Below are 24,996 nucleotides of genomic sequence, written 5' to 3'. Positions count from 1 at the left end.
GGAAGCTCCAGTTTTATGTGATTAGAAGAGCCCATCTTGGGAGATTGCAATGCCTCCTGGCTCTTGGTGGATGTCTTCTGAAGTGCCACAACTTGCTTTGCAAACTCTCCTGCCTGCCATCCGTGTTGTCTCATGCCTTCCTCAGCTCTGTCTCTGTCGTGAGACGGAGTCGACTGTACTGTTGTTTTGATTGCTGTCTCTGCTTCTCAGCTTGAATTATACCAGGATGGTGCATAGCTACCGCTGATATCTCCACTGATTGGCTACCTACGTGCCATGAACTGTAGCATCCAATTCCCCTCGTTGGCCCTGCTGTTCTCAAGGTTGAGGCAAAAGAGGAACCCTGGACCTCTCTCATCCGCCTGTAGCTCAATCAAAGTTGGCAAGTAACTGCAGGACTGTCTGGCGGGAGGGCAGGAGGGCGGGGTGGAACTGTCTTCAAAATGTGATGATGCAAATAAGTCTCACTGCATCATATATATATATATATATATATATATATATATATATATATTAACCTTCACCCTCACTCCCCCAAAGACAATGGCTTTGTCCATCAGTGGAACCTTTCCATGTTATGGGCGATATGGGTTTGTGGGGGGCCAGATTCCCTTAAATTCCTGGGTGCCATTCCTCCACATAATTCCTGGATTTAGTAAAAGTTAGAATTAATCAAGATATGATTACCCCCCCAATCTTTAAGTCACTTATCCACATTTCCAGAACAAAATTCTCATGACAATTCTCATCAGCATTGTTGTGTGAATTTCCCCTGATAAACATCTCACCACGCACTGATGGCAGCTCTCCAATATTCAAGCATAGCTTTCCTTTAGCTGGGGACAATGTGGCATGAGTTTTATTCAAAGTAGACCCATTGAAATTAATAAACCTAAGTTAGCTATGGTCATTGTTTTTGGTAGACCTACTCTGAGCAAAACTCATTTGACTACCGCCCACTGCATACAACCCAATGAATCTGGGACTTTACACATGCCAAGTCTGTGATGATCTATCACTGAGTAACAGCCTTCTTGCTATGGAACTCATTGTTTGGAATGATATCCAAATGATCAGTGAATAAGTGCCCCAAACCACAGTAGCTAACACAACCTAGCTTTTGTGTGAGGGCTCTGAGAGTACTTGTTCAAAGACAACAGCAGTCCATACATAATGGTCCAAATTTGCCAGAGTGCTTGGGAAGACCTTTTGTGTTAGTCCTCATTTGGGTTCACCATGTTGGGAGCTCTTTCTCTAGCTGCAGATTGGTCAGTTGTGTGAATCTCTTTGCTCTACAGGTCAGGAAACCTTTGGAGCAGAGAATATATTTAGTGTGTGAACCCAGAAAAAGTGTTGCAGCCAGTCCAATGTGAATGAGCCATCAAGAGCATGCACGTAGGTGTCATTGTGATTTATGTGGTAATTAATAAACAATTAAGGTGCCTTAGAGCATAGTTTGACATTTTATTTCCATTCTCTATCATGCATAGGCCCAATTTTTGCACAAACCAGGACCGCCAATGGAAAGATTGTGTAGCCTTTACATAGAAAGTCGTTTCTGAAGACTGAAGGTAAATTGCAAAGAATTCTCATATGTGAGTCACTCTTTCCTAGTTTGTACTAGAAAGCCTTGGGAGGTCAGCCTAGGTAGCTGAATGAATTCATCAAATTACTATACTGCATTACAATATTAGCTGAATAATGGGGTTTGTGAAGTCACTACTTTTTTTTTTTTTTTACATGAATTACGGTAATCTAGTCTGAAATTGAATCACCGTGAATCTTAACTTGAGATGAGCCTGTAGTGGGGTGCTCTGTTCATTTCCCCATCTCCCTTTTAAAAACATATCCTCTTTTATTGCCTGACCAGTAACCCTATTAAAGTAAGTGAATTTCAGCTAGGGATGCACGGATCAGCCTATTCCCATTCCATGTCAATTTTACACATACTCAATTATAGGTCTGTTTCCATGGATTTTTTTAAACGAAGAAAAAAAAAATCACATTTAAATTCTATGCATTTTGTATCCCCTTTATATGCAATTGTATGCCTTATTTCTCTACAATGTATATTTCTGCCTGCTTCCCAATGCTTATCTCCCTAAAATACCCATTTTGTACACATTTCCCAATAAAATATGTATGTCATGTGCAGAAAATGTATAATAAAATTCAGAGAAGGGTGTAATCCAATTGATAGCTGCATTCCAATCTGCATATAAACCCAGTACCGGTGAATTGAGTCAGTTTGCTTCTAAAAGCGGATCAAACACATTTCTCCTCCCATCTGCAATTTCAGATGGATTTCAATGACACTAGGGCTGCTTCAGACTACCTGTTCATCACTTGATAACTGCAATCTCAAGCAAGGTGTGAATAAGTCATCACATATCTAATAGTATGGAAAGAACGTTCCTATCTTACCTACCATCACATCAAGCACTTTTCAGTAGAGTCACGTCACAGGTTCAGCTGCTAGTAAAAAAAAAAAAGCCAGTTCATACACTTGCTTCAGCTACAAGGCTCTTTGAGTAGTGGGCACTCTCACACAGCCCTTCCATCAAACACCTAGGAAAACTTGTGGTGAAGGTGCCCCATGTAGAGACTGGTAAGTGTAGAAGTCCAGGAAGTAATTGTACAATTTCAATAAATGGAGGACAGATATTCTTACTGGGCTGGGCTCTTGCTCCTTCCCCTCTCTGTGATGCAAAAAGAACCATGGGGGCCACATCTCTGCTTTCTTCAGGTGTTTCTTCTGCAGTTTTGAAACCAATATTCATGATTTTAAAATACCAGAGCAAAAATGACATAATGCATATGTGGAATATTGTCCTGCATATATAGAAAAAGTTGGAAATACTTTCAAATAGTTCTGCTGATCCACTGAGTAGAGAACAATGTGCAATTAAGCCAGGCCTCTACGCTTAGAGTTTGTGTGAATTAGCTCCTGATTACTTTCAATTTTGTTCTCGTTGAATTTTGCTGGCACCCACAAGCACCACTCCAAGAGGTCTAAAGTCCTCCGTGGGCTCAAGTCCCTCCTTGTATGAATTTTAACACTCACTCTCCCAAGGCAGTTGCTGGTATAAGGAGTGATGAGGTGCAGCAGCCCCATTGCCATTTGAGGCAAGTGTTGAATAAATTTTGTTCTTGATGAAATCCCTGCTGGGTGGCACTGACAAAGGCATCGTTTCTCCATTCTTGTGAGATTGAAATGAGATAAGCTTATATCCTAAATTCCTTGGAGAAAAGGAAGGACACCAATGCAAAATAAATAAATAAAACAAGCCAATAAAAATAAATGCAATTTATCCCAGTCTGTCATGGTCCCCCACCCAGGCACCTTGCAGCATGCAATGGAGAAATTGGATAAGGGTGAGGGTTAATCTTACCCTCCTACCTTAAAATAATTAGGTGGTGGATGAGTGGGATGAGTGGTGTATATTTCTCTCTATCTGTCATCTATCTATCTATCTATCTATCATCTATCTATCTATCTATCTATCATCTATCTATCTATCTATCTATCTATCATCTATCTATCTATCTATCTATCTATCTATCTATCTATCTATCTCTCTGCAACTTCCTGCTACACTTTCTTTTCCTGTTATTTGCTTGTATCCTCCAGTAGGTCTTATAGGACTAGGTATCTGATCAATAGGCCTTTATGCATCTCTGTGTCCAGATGTGAAGCTGTCTAGAATGCTCCCTGCAGAGTTCTGAAAAGCTCTGAGTCTTTGTTGTTGCTGTTAGAACAGAACAATGTAGCATTGTTGTTTTTAAAATTATATAAAGCTTTTCTTTTTTTTTATTTTCTTCATTTAAAAGCATCCGTTGGTGTGCTTTAACAAAAACAATCCAGAGCTCTTCAGGACTTTGCTGGCAACATTTTGAACAGGCATGCAAAGAGACTGCATAGAGGCATGCATAGAGATTTATAGGAAAAGCACTATGATACCACTTTAAACTGTCACGGCTCCCCCCAAAAGTTGTAGTTTGTTAAGGCTGCTGCGAGGCCCTAATTCCTCTCACAGAGCTCCAAATCCCAGAGTTCCCTGTGAAGAGGGATTGATGTTAAACCGCTCTGAAAATGGCAGCTTTGTGAGGGAAATAGAGACTTCCTAACAATTCTCAGCGCCCTTAAAAAACTACAGTTCCTAAGATTCTGTGGGGAAGCCATGCCTGTTTAAAGTGGTAACATAATGCTTCACAAGTATGGTGTGAATGTAGCCAGGCCATCAATGCACAACGCCAGAATGCGTCTGTCAGTAGGTTCTTGTTGGCTTCTTACTTTGACCTAGATGAGACACTGCTTCTTTCCCTCATGATTTTAAAGGTCCCACAGAACTGGGCACAATGCAAATGGGTACTCTTGCTTCATCCCTGTTCCCAGTGAGAAGCAGTGTGTCATAGTGGTTAGTAAGAGAGACCATGAAAGGAGTAAACCAGGTTCATCTCTCCACTTAGACCCAAATCTCACTGTGTGAACCTATGTGAGTCGCTCTAGCCCTCTTCAGGCATTATCTGTGCTCCATAAACACACAAATGGTGGCTGGGCTATATGGGTGGCTGTCTCAGCTCTGCCCCCGTTGCTGTTCTGATAGCCCTACTTGAAGGTGTTCTTCAGAAGTGGCGAGCCTCCTGTTGTCATTGAGGCTCCTAGAAAAGCTGGCTTGAATAAGGCCTCCCTCTCAACCACATTGGGTTACTGTATGAAACTGTATGCTGGAAGGAAAAGGTAACCCCAACCAGAGAAGAATGGCAAATCAAGTTGATGGATTGTGCCGAAATGGCAAAATTAACTGGGAAGCTCAGGAATCAAGAAGACAATAAATTTTAAAAAGAATGGGAAATGTTCATAATGTATATACAAAATCATTGTAATCAGGTCAATACATTAGCAGGATTTTAAACACACTTGTAATGTAACAGAATGTATGGATAATTTAGGAAGGTGAAAAATTGGAGAAGTACTGATATGCAGTTGGATTAGAGTCAGTAGGACCCATGGAGGCAGTGGAAGACAGGAGTGCCTGGCGTGCTCTGGTCCATGGGGTCATGAAGAGTTGGACACAACTAAATGACTAAACAACAACAACAAAGACCCATGGAAAGGATGGGGGGAAGTCAGGGGATTCAGAGTAATCTCAACAATCAGTTTTGGAAAGGGTTTTGTTGTATGTTTATATTTTGGAAAATCAAATAAAAAATTATTTCAAAAAGAAAGAAAGAAACTGTATGCTGCCCTAAACTGGATGGAAATGAAACAAATGCTGAGCATTGCCGGTACCTCTACTAGCTTGCTTTTCCTGGTCTACCCCCTTGCTATAAATCCACAAAAGTGCACATTAGCCACTTCCTTTTAGCCATTTTATATTACATTAGCATTACTGGCTATGCAGTGCTCCACAGGCATGTCTACCTTCCTTTTTAAGAATGAGCTGGATATTTGTTTCTATTAATCCTGTCAGCAATCTTGCTCTAGTTACCCGTGTTCTTTGAATATTTCAAAGATTAGTGAATGTTAGATTGAAGCTGGATGAGAAAATCAGGGGTTAATAGCGGTAATGGTTAAGTTAAAAGAAAAGGAGTGTTATTAAAATTAAGTTGAAAGTAAGGGAAGGATTTGCTGATCAATTAATGAGACATGAGAATACAGAAAGGGGAGGTATGAGGAAGTCGGGAAAGTAAGTTATGAGAAATTAAGAGTTGAAATTATATGTGTTGTATGTTTTTATTGTTATGTTTTATGTTTTGTTTTGTTTGTTTTGATAAAAATTTGTGGAAACTTCAATAAAAATTATATATATAAAAAAATAGTTACCCGTGTTCTGCATATTGGGGCCTGACCCTGCAAAGACCGCCCATCTGCAGAGGATTTTTCAGTGGTGTAGCCCTTTGTGTGATAGCTTTACTTGCAAGCTGGGGGTTTTGGAAAGTGGGGAGCTTCTGAAGCAATTTTGCTCCAGGTCTTATAATATCTTCTGTGGCCCTGCATGATTTGGGAGAAGTGTCAGAAACTTTCTTCCCCCAAACAACAAATAATTCTGGGTAGCTTTTGCAGGGTGGTAAATCAGGGTTCTAAATCCTTTAAGCTCCAGCATTCTACAAAGCTGGATGAACTTCACAATTGTGGTCATTCAGGGATGCAATTAGCATGCATTTGCCAAATGGGTCACTTATTAAATAATAATAATAAAAAAGCAAGTAGAGCAACTTATTTAAGGAAACACTATTTTGATATGAAAGAACGATAAAGCAGGCTTTGGATTACAGTGTGGATAACTCTAAGACTTTAATAACCCTTCTGATTGCTCACAAAGTGGCCTTCTGTGCTGTGTTACTAATGCATTAGTATTTCTCTAGGAAAAAGGCAGGCCCATGGTGATACTCAGCTAATAAAATGGGCATCTGCATTGCCAGTCAACTCTTTATTGAAGGTCTCCTAGGAGGAAAATGCTATAATCAGCTTATCTAGAGCACATTAGAAATAAAAAAGCAATAAGCATTGTGACATTGTTATAATAACCACAGTGAAATCAGTAGCAGCTGAGATTTAAATGGAAGATCACTTACCACAAGGCCAGGGTTTCTAATTACTTGATCTATTTTTTATTTATTTTTTTTAAAAAAAGCTCCCTAAAGTAAGTGAACCAAGTTTCTATGTTATGCTTTAAATATGTGAGGTGTCCTCCTGGTATGAAGGATGCTAGAGAAATTGCTGAGCTAGCACCAGAGAGATAGGCTGAGAATGATTGTGAAAAGCCTGTCAGTGAGTGCTAAGCTGGAATGAGGACTGGGACCAACTTGTTTAGTGGGCTTAGTCACAAATAGTCACAGATCAAAGAACTGGACTTGGAAAGCAGGAAGTCATAAAGGTCCCAAGGAGTGAAGGTGTGAAGCCCCACACTGTGCTATTGACCTGTTTGTCAGAGAGTTTCATAGCCTCCTTCCTTCCCTTGTGTACCTTTCCTTACCTTCCTCTTTTATAAAACAGCCACCCAAGTCTTATGTAAACGAACATCAACAGATTTTCCAGCTGGGAGTCAGCAAAGGCTAGAAATTTCACACATTGTCATAGGTTAATAAAAACAAAACAGAGGCTGAGGCTCACTGGACTAACCATGGAAGAAAAATGACTGCTAATCATTTAGGGGGGAAACCACAATCTTCTGAGAGCAGCCTTGGACACAAAAGCAAAGACACAGCAGAGTTTGCCTGAACTCCTCGCAATTTTGTATGCTTGTCCTGGAGCTGCTCCAGGTTCTTACTTGGTTGTTGAGTGTCTCATATAGGGCTGTAATTTCAATAGGGTACCATCAACACATGCTTGATTCAACACTATGCTGGCTACTTCTGTTGTGTCACTATGCTGGACAATGAATATTCATGCAATTATTTTAGAGAGGGCCTGCTTTTTCATATATGGATTTTCTCCAAACTAAAACAACAGTGAACAGCTAAGGTAAACTGAGTGCTGCAAGCCCTACTGAAAATGATTAGGACTAGTCCCTAATGTATTGTGCCGTTTGCTTGTTCTACTTATTGTACTCTATGTACTACCAGTCATTAGTGCTGAAAGGCCCTAGATCAGCATCTAGTAGGCTGGAGCATTTGCTGTGTTCCCCACACTGCAGTAGATGCACTGGAAGTGGTGCCTTTCCTTCTTCTTGGGGCCACTGCCATCTGGGTTCCCTCGGTTTCAGCAATATTATTTCAATAGTTTTCAACATCTAGGTTGGAGTAAGCAACATGGCACCCTCCATCTACTGCTGGACTACAACTCCCATCATCCCTGACCATTGGACATGCTGACTGGAAAGAATGGGTATCAAGGAGGGAACCACAATGGCTACTTCTGGTCTTTTAACAACCTTTATTTCATGGGGTGAATGCCCTCTTTGCAACTTCAGTTTCATTCACGCTAACAAACAAAACTTGTGGAATTGCACTAGCAATGGTGGAGGGAAACTCCTAGGCAAATCTCCCCACCTCAGTGCCACACACATCCAGACAAATTTTATTATTTTCCTACTGCAAATACAACATCCTGAGACCATTTTTGTGCTGGATTGCCTCTTGCGTGAAAGAGAGATAGTTTCTTTTCCAAATGTGCATATAACATTAGTGATGACTGCAACACAATATCTATCCTGCAGGCCAATAGAGATGTCCAAGGATTCAAAAGCTGTTTAACATAATCTTGTGGGCAAGCATGCGATGGGCAAGTACTGTAGCCACTTGATCAGGAATGCAAAAGCAAAGCATGTTGAAAGATACATTAATCTGAGATTTGCTGTAGTAGAAGGCCATTACAATTTTGCCACCTCCTCAGACACGTTGTTGTGAATCTCTAAGAGAGTCTGTGCTGAATGCTAGGAAAATAAATCAGGTGTTATGTCTAAAATAATAAACACGGTCCTTTCAGCATTGTGTCCTTCTGTATAGCCAGCACCCACAGCATCCCCAAACAGAGATTTAGCATGCCAACACCCTTAAAATTCAGCAATTTTCTTCCCTTCTCCCTTTAATTTCCCCCCTTTACACTAATGTAATGTTTATTTAGGAGGAGCAGCCATCTGTGAATGTGGTGGCTGGCACTGCTAAATTTGCTATTGCTTTCTTCCTATGGTTAGATGAGACTCATGGTGCATGGAGAATTTCCCAGGACAGCAGAGCCTCTCTTTGATTACCTTTTTGATTCTCCCAGAAAGAGATTTTTCACAGTGCTCCTTTTTGCCCCTCCAAAAGGCCTCTCAGCTTAACAGCCTTCGAAGGCTCATTAGGCAGCATTCTGCTATTTTCCTGGACTCAAACGCTGGTTCAGGAAGATGCCCCCAGCTCTCTCTATAGGAATGCCCACACCTGCCAACTTTCATGTGGTTTGTCCCTGGAAAAGAGCATCATGGATTGCTTCCTCGTCCACACTTCATCACACATACTCTCCCATTTAGCGTTCCATTGCCAGTTTTCTGAAAGTTCATTTTGCCTATTCACCACAGGCATTTTATCAATTTCTTTCTTCTCCCCCCACCATCCCAATAACTTTCATTAACTTTCTTGTTTGTTTTGCCCTCTCTTTCTCTCACACAGGCACATACACACAATTAATTCCCTCGAATAGTGAACTCTTGGCGATTGATTATTTTGGGCAACCCTAAAACAAGGCAGCCATTTCTACAGTCTTGGGCAACTCCCTAGGCACACAAAAGTATGCAAGTTCACAAATTTAAAGAAAAAGAAAAAAGGCAGCCCATTTGTATATTTTTAATATCCAGCTGCACAAAAGGATGAAAATTATAATGCTGAAAATGGAATATTTCTCATATCTGCATTTTTGTTCCAGTATGGGCCACTCCAGAATCCTTTTTATTGCGCATTCATGATTATTTGTACTCATGATGCTATCAAGGCCTATGACTTACATCTGACTTACATCTGTAATCAATAAAGTTGTGGCCATATTGAACCCAAGCTGGTATCAATGACTTACATCTGGTATCAATGACTTACTGGTATCAATGACTTACATCTGTAATCAATAAAGTTGTGGCCATATTGAACCCAAGCTGGTATCATGCCTTCCTTGATGCATACACACTGTCAGTTTCCTCCCTCGGTAACCACTGGCTCACTGTTCTGTGGCCTGCAAACTTAATTACATTATTTAAACATTCCAGATTTATGAATTTATTCTTCAATAAGTGGGTTCTTGGGGTCCCGCTTCCCACACACCTTATTTTCTATTCCAGTTCAGTTAACTTCTGCTTTACAATCATACAGAGATAAGGTTCTCCCTGTTACATTTGCACACTGCTTGGAAGTTACTGGCAATGCAGAGCAGCATCATATCTAGGAAGACCTAAGACCCTTATTAAAAGCTTGTTATTCGCTACAGTTTCATATCATTCTAATCAGTTATGTCACCATTTTTTGTGGAACAGTACCGGCAACTAAAGCGATTATGGGGGCTGTTGGATCATGCAGACCCATCAAGGATTGATTTGGTGCTGCATCTGCCTAATTAGCATGCCCAAAGATGCGGGAAAAACATGACAATGTATAAATTATCACATGAGGCAGTGGGAAAATCATATGAATAAAATTATATCGGAGCCAGACACCCATAACCCTATATATATGCTGCAAAGGTTATGCCGAACTTCTAATTAGCAAAATGTTTCATCTGGCCCTAAAGGCCTTTTATAGGACAATGAAGATATAGTATAATGATCCTTTCTCCATTTGCCTTTTATTTGTCCTACAGCTTTTATCTGCTTATTGGTTTATAGCCGGTACTCCTTTGCTTTGTCTAAACAAAACTTTAAAGAGTACGGGCACTAAATAGACCCACTGTCTGTTGTAAACAGACAGCTATTGCCTTGTCAAAAGTGGAGGGGATCTCTTCCCCTTCCTGTGATGGCCCCAACCTGGGATTCCAGTCCTTAAAGCATCTTCTAGTTAAACCCTTAGACATCTGCATTATATTTGTGCTCTGCCCGGATCTCTCTGCCTCTCCTGTGATTACTTTTTCCCATTTGCTTTGCCTCTCCTGACCTTTCAATCGCAATCAGCATCCACGCGCACTTCCTTGTGAAAAGGCCAAATTACTTAAAGGAACAGATTGCAGAAAGCAGAATCAAAAATGCAAAGAAGCTTAATTTGCTTTGTATACTATGACCATTTGAAATAATAATAATGTTGTTGTTTACTTTGAAGAGCATAAAATTTCAAATATTGGTTGCTTTGGTCCAGGTGTGTTTTGGTTGGTGTATGCATGCAAGTACCCACAAATGCATGTGCAGAGAGTGTACATTAAAGGCTAGGTTAAAGAGTCAACCACCTAACATGAAAACCTTCAGCATGCTGCCTGTGTTTCATAAGTAATTCATGAAATCATACAATTGGAAGAGACCAAAAAGACAGAACCAAGCATACACAGCTCTGCCATCCATCTATAACCTCCAACACAGTGGCAAATTTAGGAAGTAAGAGACCTGAAATCACGAAAGCGCTCTGGGAGGCAGTTCCAGGTATAACCCTAATGCTATGTAAACTGCTTAGAGGTTTCAATAATTAAGTTGTAGCTGCTGCTACTGCTGCTGCTACTAATGTTTCTTGCACATCCAGAACTGGCTTAGCCTTTAAGATGCTAGGTAAAACTGGCACATAATTTATTTTATCACGAGGAACACCTGCAGGAATTCTGAGGGATGTTAAAAGGATTTTGATATGATTATTTAAACAGCTCAATGGGTTTTATTTGTTCATGCTTCTCCCTGACAAAAAATGTTCAGGCAAGCCTGGAAGTTTCTTCTCAGGCAAAACATATGCAGGGAATGTATGGGAAGCGAAGAGGAATTTCAGTGACACAAGCTAACATTTCTCTGAGGGGAGCCTCTGAATCTCTCGCACCGCAGGAGGACACTGTGGCGTTAGGTGACACAGACAGGATTTGCCTTGCAGGCAGCTTGACATCACAAGCCCTGCCCTTGGCAACATGGGGATTTGTGGGGCTAGAGTTGCTAAGCGGCTCTTCCGAGATGCCAATGGGCAGCTCCCCAGAGGCCCAGGAAGTGAATTAGCACATAGTCCACTTCAGACACATCTGCACCACGGTGCACGTGGAGCTCTCCAGTTGTCACCATGATTAATGGACATTATGTTTCATTTCCTGCTTTATCAAATACCAATTATGTTTATGATAATTCTAAGAGCCGCAGTTGCTTCTGGATCATTCGTTTTCCTCCCTGGGGACACAATGGAGGAAATCTTTTTTCCTCATCCCTGAAATTCCATTTTAATTGCTTCTCTTCAGCATTCACGTGCAGCTTTGCGCTCCAAGAGGGTCGTTGTATCGATCCTGTTCTCTGATAAGGTCAGCAGAGTAGAGGTGGTTGTGCGGCAAGGTGGGGGGAGATTGACATTTAGAAACGATTGCTCCTCTCCGGACAAGCATATGCATCAAAGTTGGGTCTATGGGGAGTGGGGGGGAGGAGAGAGCAGGATGGGGGGAATTGAACACCTATGTTTATTCATCACACCACACTTTAGCCCCAGATATTGCTCTCACTCTAGATAGTTCCTTGCCTGACCTAATAACAGTAAAATATGAAACTGAAGTTGCTCTGGCCATGCACGTTAGCTGTCATGAGTACAGCAACTGAATGTGTTTGACAGACCCCTGACCTCATTCAGTACTACAACAACCACATGGAAGATTAGTTATCCCCATTTTGCAGATGCAGAACTGAGACTGAATGAGGCCACATGCTGAAGATCCCTGGTTCACGGGGAACTTGCACCCTGATTTACAAGGTCCAACACTAGCATTCTACCCACAAGGTGACACAAGCTATTGTAGAGGCACCCTTTCTGGTACCATCCAGATATAGTGGACTACAACTCCTATCATCCTGAGCCAGTATGGCCAATAGCCAGGGAAGATGGGAATTGTAGTCCAAAACACCAGGAGGGTACAACATTGGTTTCCACTGGGCTATTGGGCCTTCTTCCTGCCAAACACACACACAAGCATAAGGTCCAAATTCCTACCCAGCATTTACATTTTGACTAAAGGTCCAAATAACTGAGCATCACCTTAGTCTCGGCTGCCTAGTTGTACCAACCCTTGATGAAAAGTTTGGTTCTAAACTTCCCTAGCATCTAAGCAGGAAGCTTCCAACAGTGAATTTTCTTACTAAACCGCAGAAAGAGAGCAACACTGAAGCCAGAAGAACAAATTCAAAGAGATGTTCCTACCACTGAATGGATAATAGTGAACTACACCTTTGAACAGACCCCAGTGACATATGTGATGCTGGTTCATAGGAATATAGGAAACAACCTTAGACCAGGTCAGACCATTAGTCTATATAGCTCAGTACTGTATGTGCAGAACAGCAGTGACTCGTCAGGGTTTCAGACAAGAGAGTCTATCCGACTGAACCCTAGTACCTTCTGCATGCAAAGCAGAAGCTCTACTGATGAGCTGTGGCTCTTTGGTTGGTCCAGTCACACCAGGCTTAAAAAAGGGGAAGAAGCAAAAGCAGCATCTTTTACACAGTGCATGTGAATGCCTCTCTCAGTAAAGCAGGCTGAGAATTGTTATTTGCCTGATCTCACCCTAAAGGATATGGTATGTTCTTGTACAGCTTTCTTACATAAGATCAAGTATGAGACACTATTATTACTAGAAATCCAGGAATGCAGGAAGACCGCCAGTTCTGAAGAACACAGATGCTGTATATTTGCACATGCTAATTCAATTTATTTCCTAGTGTTGCAATGGAGGTGTTTTTTAAAAGTCCAACTGTGAGACCAGATATGCCTGGTTAGAAGATGTCATAAATTCACAATCTTAATCCTGAGGTGGCATTTTCTTTCAGTTCAATTTTCTAGCGGGTAGAGATGGGATGGAAATGGTCTAAACCTGCCATAGAAGAGCTAAAAATAATTTATAACGAGTCCTCAGTTGGGAAACTGTTCAGCTGAGGAGAAATGTACCCAAGTCTTCAGACTTTATCTGGTGGTTTGGAGGGGACAGCCCTGGCTGAGGAAGAGGCAGCTGCCTCTAATCAACAGAGTTTCACAGAGGCCCTGAGGAACTAAATGCTGCAATCAAAATCATTTTCTATATAAAACTTTTGCTGTACCTGATGTTTACTTGTGGCATGGGGGTAAGATTGGGCACCATGTGCCAGCCTCTTAAAAATACAGAATGGGCCTTTTAAGCTCTCAGTAGACTGGCCTCTGTGTGAATCCCAAAGGAGCATTTCACACATAACTGGGGGAAATGGCACAGAGTCACTGAAATCCACACCATTAGAAGGAGTGTTTGCCTATCTCAAAGGGAAGGTTTACTGTTGCAATAAACCCTTTATTGTAGCAACTCATTACGGATCCCATCAAAGCTAGCTGGGGTGAAGGCCATCGGCTGCTGGTTCTTGCTGGATCAATAAAAGATCACAGTGACAAGAAGCAGCACTTAATGGCTCACCATACTGTAAAGGGGGAGGGAGGGAACCCTAAGAAAGATACAATGCTGACTGCTGTGTACCAACCCTTTCCTGATGCAAGAGGCATTAATGAATTCATTAATTAGTTAATGGGAAGGAGAGCCTTTGGGGACCCACAAGACTGTTAATAACTCCCAGAGGGGAGACTCCAGCTGTCATTGATCTAACGGTCCACAGCCATTGATTCACAGTTGGATACCCTTGCTGGAGATCTCTTGGGGATGGACATGGATTTCAGAAGCATTAAGCTTCATTGTCATTATTGCAGTGATGCCTGCTAGTCCATCCTCATTGCCAGAGTACCCCCAAAGCAGCAGATTTAAACTGATTTTATTAATCACACTTTACAGATGGGAAGTTGAGGCCCAAATGAATGGTGGGATTTGCACAAGCACACATTGAACAATGTGCTGCAGAACATCAATCCTACCAGAAGATATTGTTGCAGATCTTATTGTTTGCCTTTAACTTCATTCATTCTTCTTAAAAAGAATCACTGGGCTTGACCTCTATTTTCTTGACAATTTGGAATGTTGAGGTGTGCTCATGGAGATATTAGAATACTGGAGTTATAGAAGTGGAATATATCTCAATCATTATCGTGTTTGATCCCCTGAAGATACAGGAATTAGATGCCACAGGATCCCTGATAGGAGAACAGCATCTGTTTATGTATTGTACAACAAAGAAGAGGGGGAGACCACTAGCCTGTTCCACTACCAAACAGCTCCTAAGAAGTCCTTCCCAATGTTTAATCAAAATTCCCATTCCTGGAACTTGAACCCACTGGTGTCTTACCCCCTTGAGCAATAGAAAAGTAATGTGCTACATCATCTGTGTGACAGTTTTTCAACTATTTGCACATGACTATCACTACAGGATGGAAACATGGGGTGAAAGCTGCCCCCTTTAAGATGGTAATTTGGACATGTCCTCAAAAGAATCCAGTTGGGGAACTGTGTCATTTTCAAATCAAAAACGGGGAAATTAAAAATAGGGTAGAGAGGAAGCCACTGTGAAAGAACTGCAGGAATTCAAACCAAACTTTTTATATATTATGCTTGAATGAGATTTGTGGTTATCGTTGTACAACAGGAGTCTGTAACTGGAATAGACTTGGAAAACACCCATTGGATAAGAATGTCCTATGTTTCCGGAAATGCTCTAGTGACATATGCTGTTCCCATAACCCAAAGAGGAGGAAGTTCTTCATTAACATGGGGATATAGCTTTGGTAAATTAGGGAACGAGGCACTCTAGGTCCTTCCTACACAAATTTCACCAGAGGACCCTTTTACACTCTAGAGATGGAGAGTCAGCTAATGACAGCAGGCACCTTTTCTTTTTTTTTTAATCCTAACATTCTAAACATTTATTATTCTAAATTGCCTTCTGCACATTTTACAATAATTGAGACTAGCGTTTGCCTTGTTATCTTCACAGTTACTAACAAGAACACCATCATTATCCTGGTCATTAGCAGAATTGATGGGGTTGTCCAGAGTTGCCGGCTGTAGGGCCACTTTGGGTAGGGCTTATGTACCAATTAATCCTGACTCTCCTTGCTCTGCACAAAGGCATATTGTTCCCCTCCATCAGCTGGGCCCATAGTGAGGGTAGTCATGCAAGAAAGGAAGAAGTTGCTGAGGCGAAGGAGACGGGAGACGGGACTGGTGTGAAAACAGTCTAGAGCTGGAACTATAAATCAGGTGGTCCAGAAAAGGGTTGAAAGAAAGCAATTAGCAGCTGTTGCGGCAAGTTATGGGCTGGCTGATATCATCAAGATCTTAAAACAGGACTGCTTTGTTTTATCATGATATGTGAATCCTTGTCTACACAAACAAGGAGCACTGGGATGCTTTACTCACACCTTTTGTATAGTCTTAGATCACTGGTCCAACTGAGAGGTTGGGGCCCATAAGTAGCTTATACCCCTGATGTGAACACTAGAACTGGAGGCAAATGACCCTATCCTGCCGGGGTAGAAACCTCTAGGTTGGAGTCTGAATGTATCTGTAATGGATGTATTGTGGTTGCTCATGCGTAAATTGCCACCACTCCTGGCTAGGTAGCCTGGTTAAACCTTTCCTGACTGGACAGCCCTTCACTTCGTGGCTGTTCAGTCGCTAGCAGAATCCGTCAGTGGGCGTTTCTTAAACTTCTTCCAGCACAGAAGCTCTTTGATGCCAAGTCTACACCTACTTTCCCTGCGCGGAAGTCTTCTGCGCAGGGTGGGTGTGGGCAGAGGAGGACCTGTGCTCTCCCCGCTGGTCTCCAGCGAAGAGTCCTGGAGACCCCTCTCCGATTCCCCCAACCGCCCCCCTTTATCCCTGGTGTTACGCTGATTTCCTTCCCCAGCCGATGAGTTCCCTCTCTCCCTGCTTGGCCCTTCTCTGACATCGCTTGGGAGCCCTGCCTCCACTGCTGGCTCCGATGTCAGTTCCCTGACAGTATCCCTCCAGGCTTCTATCTGGACCTTGGGACTCTCTCTGAGTCATGTCCCCTGTCCATACTCTGCTTTTCACCCACTCTGCTCTGCATGTGTCTTGAATGCACACTCTCAATGAACTATGATAATGCCTACTTCCTGGAAGGAGAATGGAGGGGTGTGTGTGTGTGTGTGTGTGTGTGTGTGTTGGGGGGTGGGGTTAGAAACCTTTGACTTTTGCATGACTGGAATACAACCTACCCCAGAAAGATAACAGTCTCATCTGTTGCTCCACCCACTTTTTTTTCATCTGGCCCTGCCCATCACTTGCAAGTCGCCCCTGAATGGTTGCCATGAATAGTAATGGGAAAATATTTCAATTTCTTTGTCTCTTCATCTTTCATATGTTAACCTCAGTTCCACCCATTTCCACATTGGTCTGCTAATTCTTATTGTTATTAAGTCCCTGAAAAATTTATAGTGTACATTTATCCTAATGTAGGACCCTCGTACCTATGGGACCACCTCTCCCGGTATGCCCCACGGAGAGCCTCAAGGTCCATAAATAGGGAAGTTAGGAAGTTAGATTAGCTTCAACCAGAGCCAGGGCCTTTTCAACTCTGGCTCCGGCCTGGTGGAACGCTCTGCCTCATGAGACCAGGGTCCTGCAGGATCTGATTTCTTTCCGCAGGGCCTGTAAGACAGAGTTGTTCCGTCTGGCCTTTGACAGAGTTGTTCCGTCTGGCCAATTTGATTCCCTCCCCCGCTTTCTTTTTTCTTTTTCCTTTCTCCTCCTGTGATGAGGCTGCATTTTAATATTTTAATGTTTCAATATTTTAATTGTTGTATTTTAATCTTGTTTTTAAGTTGTATTCATTCAACTTGTTTTTATTATTGCTTGTTAGCTGTCCTGAGCCCAGCCTTGGCTGGGGAGGGCGGGGTATAAATAAAAAGTATTAATAATAATAATAATAATAATAATGATGATGATGATGATGATGTATACATTTTTACAAGCTGTGTTCCCTGACACCAGACTTTTTTGTGTTGTTTGCACTAATCAAAGCAATTTATGCACACTTTTCGTTAATATGTGCATTCTTGTACACTGTTTGGGGCTGAACCACTAAATTTAGAAAAGTATTTTGAAAAATAGCTGCTTTTTGCTACACAAATTGTTATGGGAAGTACAAATTAGGAAGTTTTGCATTAAAAATGAAAACCAAACTAATCCTCTCCCTCACCCCTATCTATGAACGAATGAGGTGCTTGGGCTGAAAAAGATTCCCTACACTCCCCAGCTATTCTACTGCCTAGCTATGGGACTTTGCCTAAGTTGGAAAACAGATTCCTTGCAACCACTAGGTAATATTAATACCCAGTTTGGCTTCCATTGACTCTAAGTCTGATGCACCACCTAAAATAAACCTTCAGCTGTACAAACAAAAGGATTACCATATTTTTCTTTACTTCTGCTTCTGCCTTGCACGAGGACAATGTGCTCTGATTAGTGGTAGAAACAAATCTGAACAACTACAGTGGTTACTGCTCTGGTTACGAACTTAATTCGTTCTGGAGGTCCGTTCTTAACCTGAAACCGTTCTTAACCTGAGGTACCACTTTAGCTAATGGGGCCTCCCACTGCCGCCGTGCCACTGCTGCACGATTTCTGTTCTCATCTTGGGGCAAAGTTCTTAACCCGAGGTACTACTTCCGGGTTAGCAGAGTCTGTAACCCGAAGTGTTTGTAACCCGAGGTGTTTGTAACCTGAGGTGCCACTGTACAGGTTTTCATATTTTCAAGGGAGAGCTGCTCTTGGACTTCCCTGGCTTGCTGCAACCTGAGATCTATGTGTGCAAGCCAAGCATAATCGAAAACAGGGGTGGGGAAGCTGTAGCCCTCCAGATGTTGTTGGATTCCAACTCACTTCAACCCCAGCCAACATGGCCAATAGTGGTGAGAATTTCCATTGAGGATGGGAATAGTAGCCCATCCTGTGGTCTAAAGTAAGGAAGTCAAACAATCAAACAAACCACCTTTCTGAATTCCATGTTACAAATGGCATTCTGGGGTTTTTCATCATGCCTAGCAAAACACCTTTTACCTCTGCCTCCTCATCCCATAACATTTAGAACTCTGGCAAACTTGCGTACTACTTTGCAAATTGTAACTACTTTAGTTCAGCCTAATAAAAGTATTGTGCCAGAGTTGCTGTCTGGATTCCCGCCCCCTCCGCTCCCAAATTCCCATGGACCACCATAGCAGTTTTCATTCTCATTTTACTTTTTGCTACAATCCCTTTGAGAAGGAGATTCCGATCTATAGCCTCCACCAATCTGAACGGGCTCGGCGTGTTAATTATTAATCACTTTATGAAAACTGCCACACGGTCTATCTGTGAAGCCATTAACAGCCGCGTCTCTTCCCCATGGACATGCTGCTGCTGCTGCTACTGTCAGATTCATCTCGGCAGCTAAGACCCCGGCGTGAGCACAAGGCCCAGAGACTATTTTCCAGATGAGTGGCTTTTAATGGGCTCTCCAGATTCGCTCTGTGCATCCTGTGAGTGACTAGATATGAGGAGGAGAGGAAGAAAGGGAGACGACGCAGTTGCTTCCTGCTGTATGAAGAATTATGAGGTTGACCTAAGAGGAGCTGCAGCAGTTAAAGCTGCTATAAAGTCTGTTGCATTAGCAGTCCAGCTTCCAACCCAAAAGGCATCCATTAATGCATGCTACTAAATGAAGAGCTAGGGGCTGCTTCTTGCATTAAATATGGGGACAGGAGTCATGGATGTGCTCTAATTCTGCATATACATATGTACTCATAAAATTCCCACCCTCAATGTTTTATATACACCTTCATTTTGTACAGATGCCCAGGAATGTGGGGTATGGCATGTTACAACCTTAATAACCTTCTAAAGCAGGGATAGGGAACCTGTGGTCCTCCAGATGTGGTCACACACAAAATCCCTTCAATGGCAGCCAACATGGCCCAATGATTAGGAATGACTGAAGCCCACCAACATTTGGTTCCCCGCCTATTCTTTAAAGCCACCAAAACAGCTGGCAGAGAATAGGCAAAGAGGCAGTACTTGACTGTGACAAAGGCAACACACACACCATACCTTAAAAGCACATTCCCTCCCCTTCCCTTTAAATGCATTGTGTATATACACAGAGGCAGACTTGGGGGGGGGGGGTGCCACAATTATGATTTACAATGGAGCATGAGAGGCAGAAGGGTCTGGATTTTGGCACACAGAACACCACTGAAATTGAGATCCCCAAATCCACCACTGGGTCCAAAACCACAAGCAGGGCCAGCCCTACCATTAGACAGAGTGTTGCTGCCACCTGAGGCAGCAGATGCTGGGGGTGGAAATGGACAGAGCTGTATGTGTCAGGTGACCAGATTTTACTCAGCCATAGCTTGCTACCCGACTATGCACAAAACTGAAAGTAGACAGATCTTCCTGTCTTCTTCCCTGCTGGTGCCACCCAGAACTGATTCCCCCATACAGCCATTTCTAAGTTACTTTAGCTCCTGCTCACAATACACCTGCTGTCCTCAGGCACAGTGGAGGACACTGCCCCACTGCTAGTGGGAAAGGAAGATTCAGCTGCCAGCTTTTGGAGATGGAATGGGAAGAGGCACCATCTTTTTTCAGGCAGCAAAATGTCTTCAAGCCAGTCTGACTGCAGCTGAGAGGGAAGAGGCTTCAGATCCTGGCTGGAGGGAGATATGAGACAGATGTGAAGCAGTTCAGTCAACACCATGCAGGTATGCAGATGGTAAATTGCCAGCACACTTTATGTGGCTCACAGATGTCAGATAGCACACTGCTACCCATAGTATTCAGACAGTAGCAGCCAAGGCTTCAGGTGGCCCTGTGCCTTCCTTTGGTGTGGGTATGAGCCCCATCTTCCCCTCAGTTACCACTCTGTAGTGCCTCCCATCCCATCTCATCCCTCACCAACTATATCAATGACTTAAAAGAGAAAAGAGTCCTCCAGATTGTTGACCTGGCCACTTATACACTGAGGAAATGCGGTCAATATATCAAAGGACTCACTGCACACAGCGCTCTATTGCCCAGACAAATCTATAGTGAGGAGGTTGTAAGATATAGCTCAGTTGGTTAGAGCTTGGTGCTGATAACGCCAAGGTTGCAGGTTTGATCCCCATATGGGACAGCTGGATATTCCTGCATTGGACTAGATCAGCCTTTCTCAACCTGTGGGTCCCCAGTTGTTGTTGACCTACAACTCCCATCACCCCTAGTTAGCAAGGCCAGAGCTCAGGGATGATGGGAGTTGTAGTCCAACAACATCTGGGGACCCACAGGTTGAGAACCACTGGACTAGATGATCCTCAGGGTCCGTTCCAGCTCTACAATTCTATGATTCTGTGTAGGGATGAATGATCTACATCTGCATCCACCCAAAAGTGCTGGCAGACCAAATTGCTGTTGAAATATGAAAAGGCATGTTTGCATGCAAAAACAGCAACAGTGAAATACTTGTGCCAAGTGCAGTGTAAGATACAGACCTCCACTCATCTACTCTTTGGCAGATTTGCCAGTAATGCAGGGCATAATTTTTGCCAGCACCTCTCCTCAGTGTTATGTGAAGGAAAAGTAGACAACCTGTGCATCTCGGAAGGGCCAGAGTAGATTTCTCTCACCTCCAACTCTCACCATACAGTTCCAACACACCATGGATTAGGATGAGGGTCTCTCTGATCAGTATTTCCAGGCAGGCCTGAGACCTTGCAACGTTTTCCCTCACACAAATGGTGTCCTCATGCAAATGGTTGTTGAAAATATGGCAAGCATTTGGGAGACTCGTCTGCATCATGTTCTTCTTACAACCCATTTGTTTTCAAACACTTCAAACACTTTGTAAAGTGTGATCTATTAAATAGCCGGTAAGAATTAAATTCCACCACAAATGTAGTGGTTTCCTAATTGCAGTGTGACAAAGCGAAACAGCAGTTCATAGTGTGCAGCAGGGATAGATCTGCTCTCTCTTCCTCAACCCCCAACCTCTTTCTGGATCATATAACTAGGGAAGAAAAATGCTGCACCTCACCAGACAGGCGGGTGCGAGGAGTCACAGTAGCTAAGCGCAGACGCCTAAATAAGAAAGGGAAATACGGACAGATCCTGAAATAGCAGCAAGTGGGCATCATTCTAATAATTTATTTTTAATACCGCATTGTCGTTAACTGTGCTGCTCCCTTCAGGGTGTTTGCTTTGAGATTGCGAGATAATTACATCTCAGAAACCAGGCTAATTACAGTTAACAGCCTGAACACTGAAGGTGCCCATTTCCCCCTCCCACTTTTTTTCCTCCCCCACCAGAATTCTTCATGATTGCTTGTTAAAATGTGCAGCATCAATTAGGAAACCAATTCGGCAGAAGTGATGAGGTGTAGTCTTTCTTCCTCAATTCACATACTGATGGGCACTGGGTGGAGACATTCAACCCCCTACTGGGATTGAAATGCAGAACTGAATAACCAGGAAAGAACATTACTTAGGCAAATAGCTAAAGAGCCAGGAGTGATGCTTCGGGGCTTTTGCTTTGAGGTTGACCCATGAACTGTAACAGCTCTGGTGTTTTCATTTATTGTTGTTCTCAGTTGGACGCCTGAATGTGTTGCTATCCACTTACTGTTGCAGGTGCCTTCTTGCCACTCACTTGGTTTAGAATTCGCAGTAGCACCCTGTGTATTCCAAACCAGATGTCGTCAGCCAAAGTGCCAATGAATTTCACGGACAGTGAAAATTCGAGGAAAATTTGGAGGGTGTTGCTCTGTATGGATTTTGAGAAAGTCAAAAGCATGTGGTTTTGATGTGGTCAGCAAAATTCTCCAAGGGGCATTGCACATATGATGTCAACAGCAAAATGTGAAGTGAATTCAGATGGACCTGCTGCAGCAATTTTTTTTATTTTTTTTTTGCTGAGGGAGAGTGAACATTTCAGTAAGATTAGCAACATTTCACAGAGAGGCCCTCCCACATTTCTGTGAGTCATGAGCTCTCATTCTACATTTGGCCATACATGGAAGCCAAGTTTGAACAGGCCTTCATCGTTTGAGACAAACCATCCAATATTTGGATTTCTGTTCATTCGCTGCACAATAACATCTCATTGAATTCATTGACTCAGTTAGTAAGCTAAAGATAGCCAAATATAGCCAAAGGCCAGCTGAGATGCCCTTGGATGTGGGGTAAGTGCTGCTCCACCAACAAAGAGGGAAACCCATCAACAAGATGGTATATATGCCCCCTGGTATGCCCACAGAAAGCACTATGGGTGTAGATATTCTGCCAATAGTTTCCCACCAACAATATGAACAAAAATAGGGCATGGGCAGGGTTGGGGTGAGGAACCAAGGACCTGTAAGATCTTAATGCCTTTTGTCCCCCCTAAAGGAACCCTCAACTATGCCAGTCCTGGAGCTGGACTAGTTAATTCTCTTTCCTGTTGACTCCAAAGAAGAAGTGAAAGAAGAAAAGAAGAAAATGGCCAAAGTAAAAGGTAAGAAAAAGCCAGCTCCTGCCAGGATGCTGTTATCCAGCAGGGCTTAGGACTCTGCTACAAGATCTCACCCCTATCTCCTAAGCTGCGCGGTATGCTGCAATCCTAATGAATTCATTTATTCATTGGGGCCTAATAAACTCACAGACTTGCTTCAGAATAAAAATGTATAGGAATTGCTCTCTCATATTTTAGAAGATGACCCAATCACACAATAGGACCAACCACACCACCCCCCATCTTGGTTCCAAGGAAACTTCCACCAAGGAAACATTCACCGCTGACCTTGAGGAATCAAAAGGTCTTGTACAGAGTCAACTTATATCTGTGGCATTTAAAAAGATGTCAGCAGCACTGGGAATACTTGGTTCATGCCCAACACATCTGATGACCAGAAGGTCTTGAGCTGACTGACCATATTTTCAGGCCTACTTTCCTATGACCTATCAGGCTTCAATAATTTGTCTGCGGTTGCTTGAAGAAATCATGAGTTTTTGGTTTTTTTTTTTAAAAAAATGTTGAAGCAGGGCCCCTTTAAGAATGACAAGTGGAAACTATAAAGAACAATACAAAAGCTCACTTTCTGACAGCTTTAGATCTTCTCTGACAGCAAACACCAACCCTCACTGCTTCTATTTTTACTGGCTTTGTGAGGTTTGCTTATAATCCTTGCATTTTTTGAAGAATGTATTTTCCTTCAGGGAGTCTGGATCAGGGACTAATTTAATGAAGGAATCTCCCGCTTTCCACGATCAAGCCAATAGTTATAAATTGTTAACAAGTTCTGGTAGAAATTCTATCCCTGAAGACTTGGTTATGCTGAACAAAATAACACAGAGGAGGGGGAATTAGCAGCCCTTGCCAAGTGGCTTTGTCTACAGAGCGTAGCTATGCAAGGCACTGAAACCCATTTCCTGCGCTGACAGGCTTGGGGATGGACTCTGTCGGTGCAGCTGCTGGGAGCTAGATAGTAGGCAGTAAAGGAGGGCCTGCAGGAGAAGATCAGGTGCTCAAAGGGATATGGGATCCATATGGGGAAATGGATTGTCAGTAATACTACCTCTTCTAGCTTTTACAACAATGGACAATGGATGGAGAGTTCCCCTACCTCTTTGGAGATTTATTTGTAAAACAATCCTCCCCACAAGCCACAAAAATTCCATGGAAGTATTGTAATAGAGCTCTGGAGGATTATTATATTGCTTGCTCAGCCTCCAAGTTCTACGTCTTTGTTCTGTGTGGGTGTGAGACCCACCAGGAAGAGGAATGGTTCCTCTTCTCACCATAATTAACTGCAGCATTTTATTCATTTTGTGTATTAGATTTGTATACCACCCTTCATCCGAAGATGACATAAAGCACATATTTCACAGAGACAAGATCCAAGATCCAGACTCTAGCGAAAAGGTTCGTAAGACTGTGAAAGTGAAGATGGAGAACCACGATCTACTCTGTAGACAAAGAAATGCAAGAAGCTGCTTTGGACTGAGCTGAACCATTGCTCCATCCAGCTTAGGACAGTCTCTAACTTTCCAGGATTTCAAAAGCCTACATAGAGATGCCAGGGGTTGAGATCAGGACCTTCTTCATGCAAACAAATGCTCTACCACTGAGTTTTGCATCAGCTGCGGAATTTCTCCTCTTCCTCCTCGTCCTGTTTCATATATGTAGTGCCCTCAGTGTTTATATGATAGTTAACATAAAACATTTCCTGCCCTGAAGAACTAAATTCTGCTATTGAGGGAGGGAGGGATGAATGTGGTTAAGAAAGGAAGAATTATAATTTTTTCACGGAGTATTCAATTCATTCTTCATTGCCAAATCCAACATGGTGCTGAAGCCAAATGTAGCACTAGGCTCTCAGGGGTTAAAGGGAGTTTCATCAAACTCTGCTTATGGGTTGGCAAGCAGACACACCATCTGCCCCCATTTCCTAAAATGTCAGGGAATGGAGCGACTCCTTGTAGCTATAGAAAGAATGGCACAGCTGATGTAA

The sequence above is a fragment of the Podarcis cretensis genome, assembly GCF_951804945.1.
Source record: "Podarcis cretensis genome assembly, chromosome: 5".
In the NCBI taxonomy this organism is placed as follows: Eukaryota; Metazoa; Chordata; class Lepidosauria; order Squamata; family Lacertidae; genus Podarcis; species Podarcis cretensis.
The sequence above is the reverse complement of the archived record's forward strand: the minus strand, read 5'-3'. Positions refer to the sequence as shown.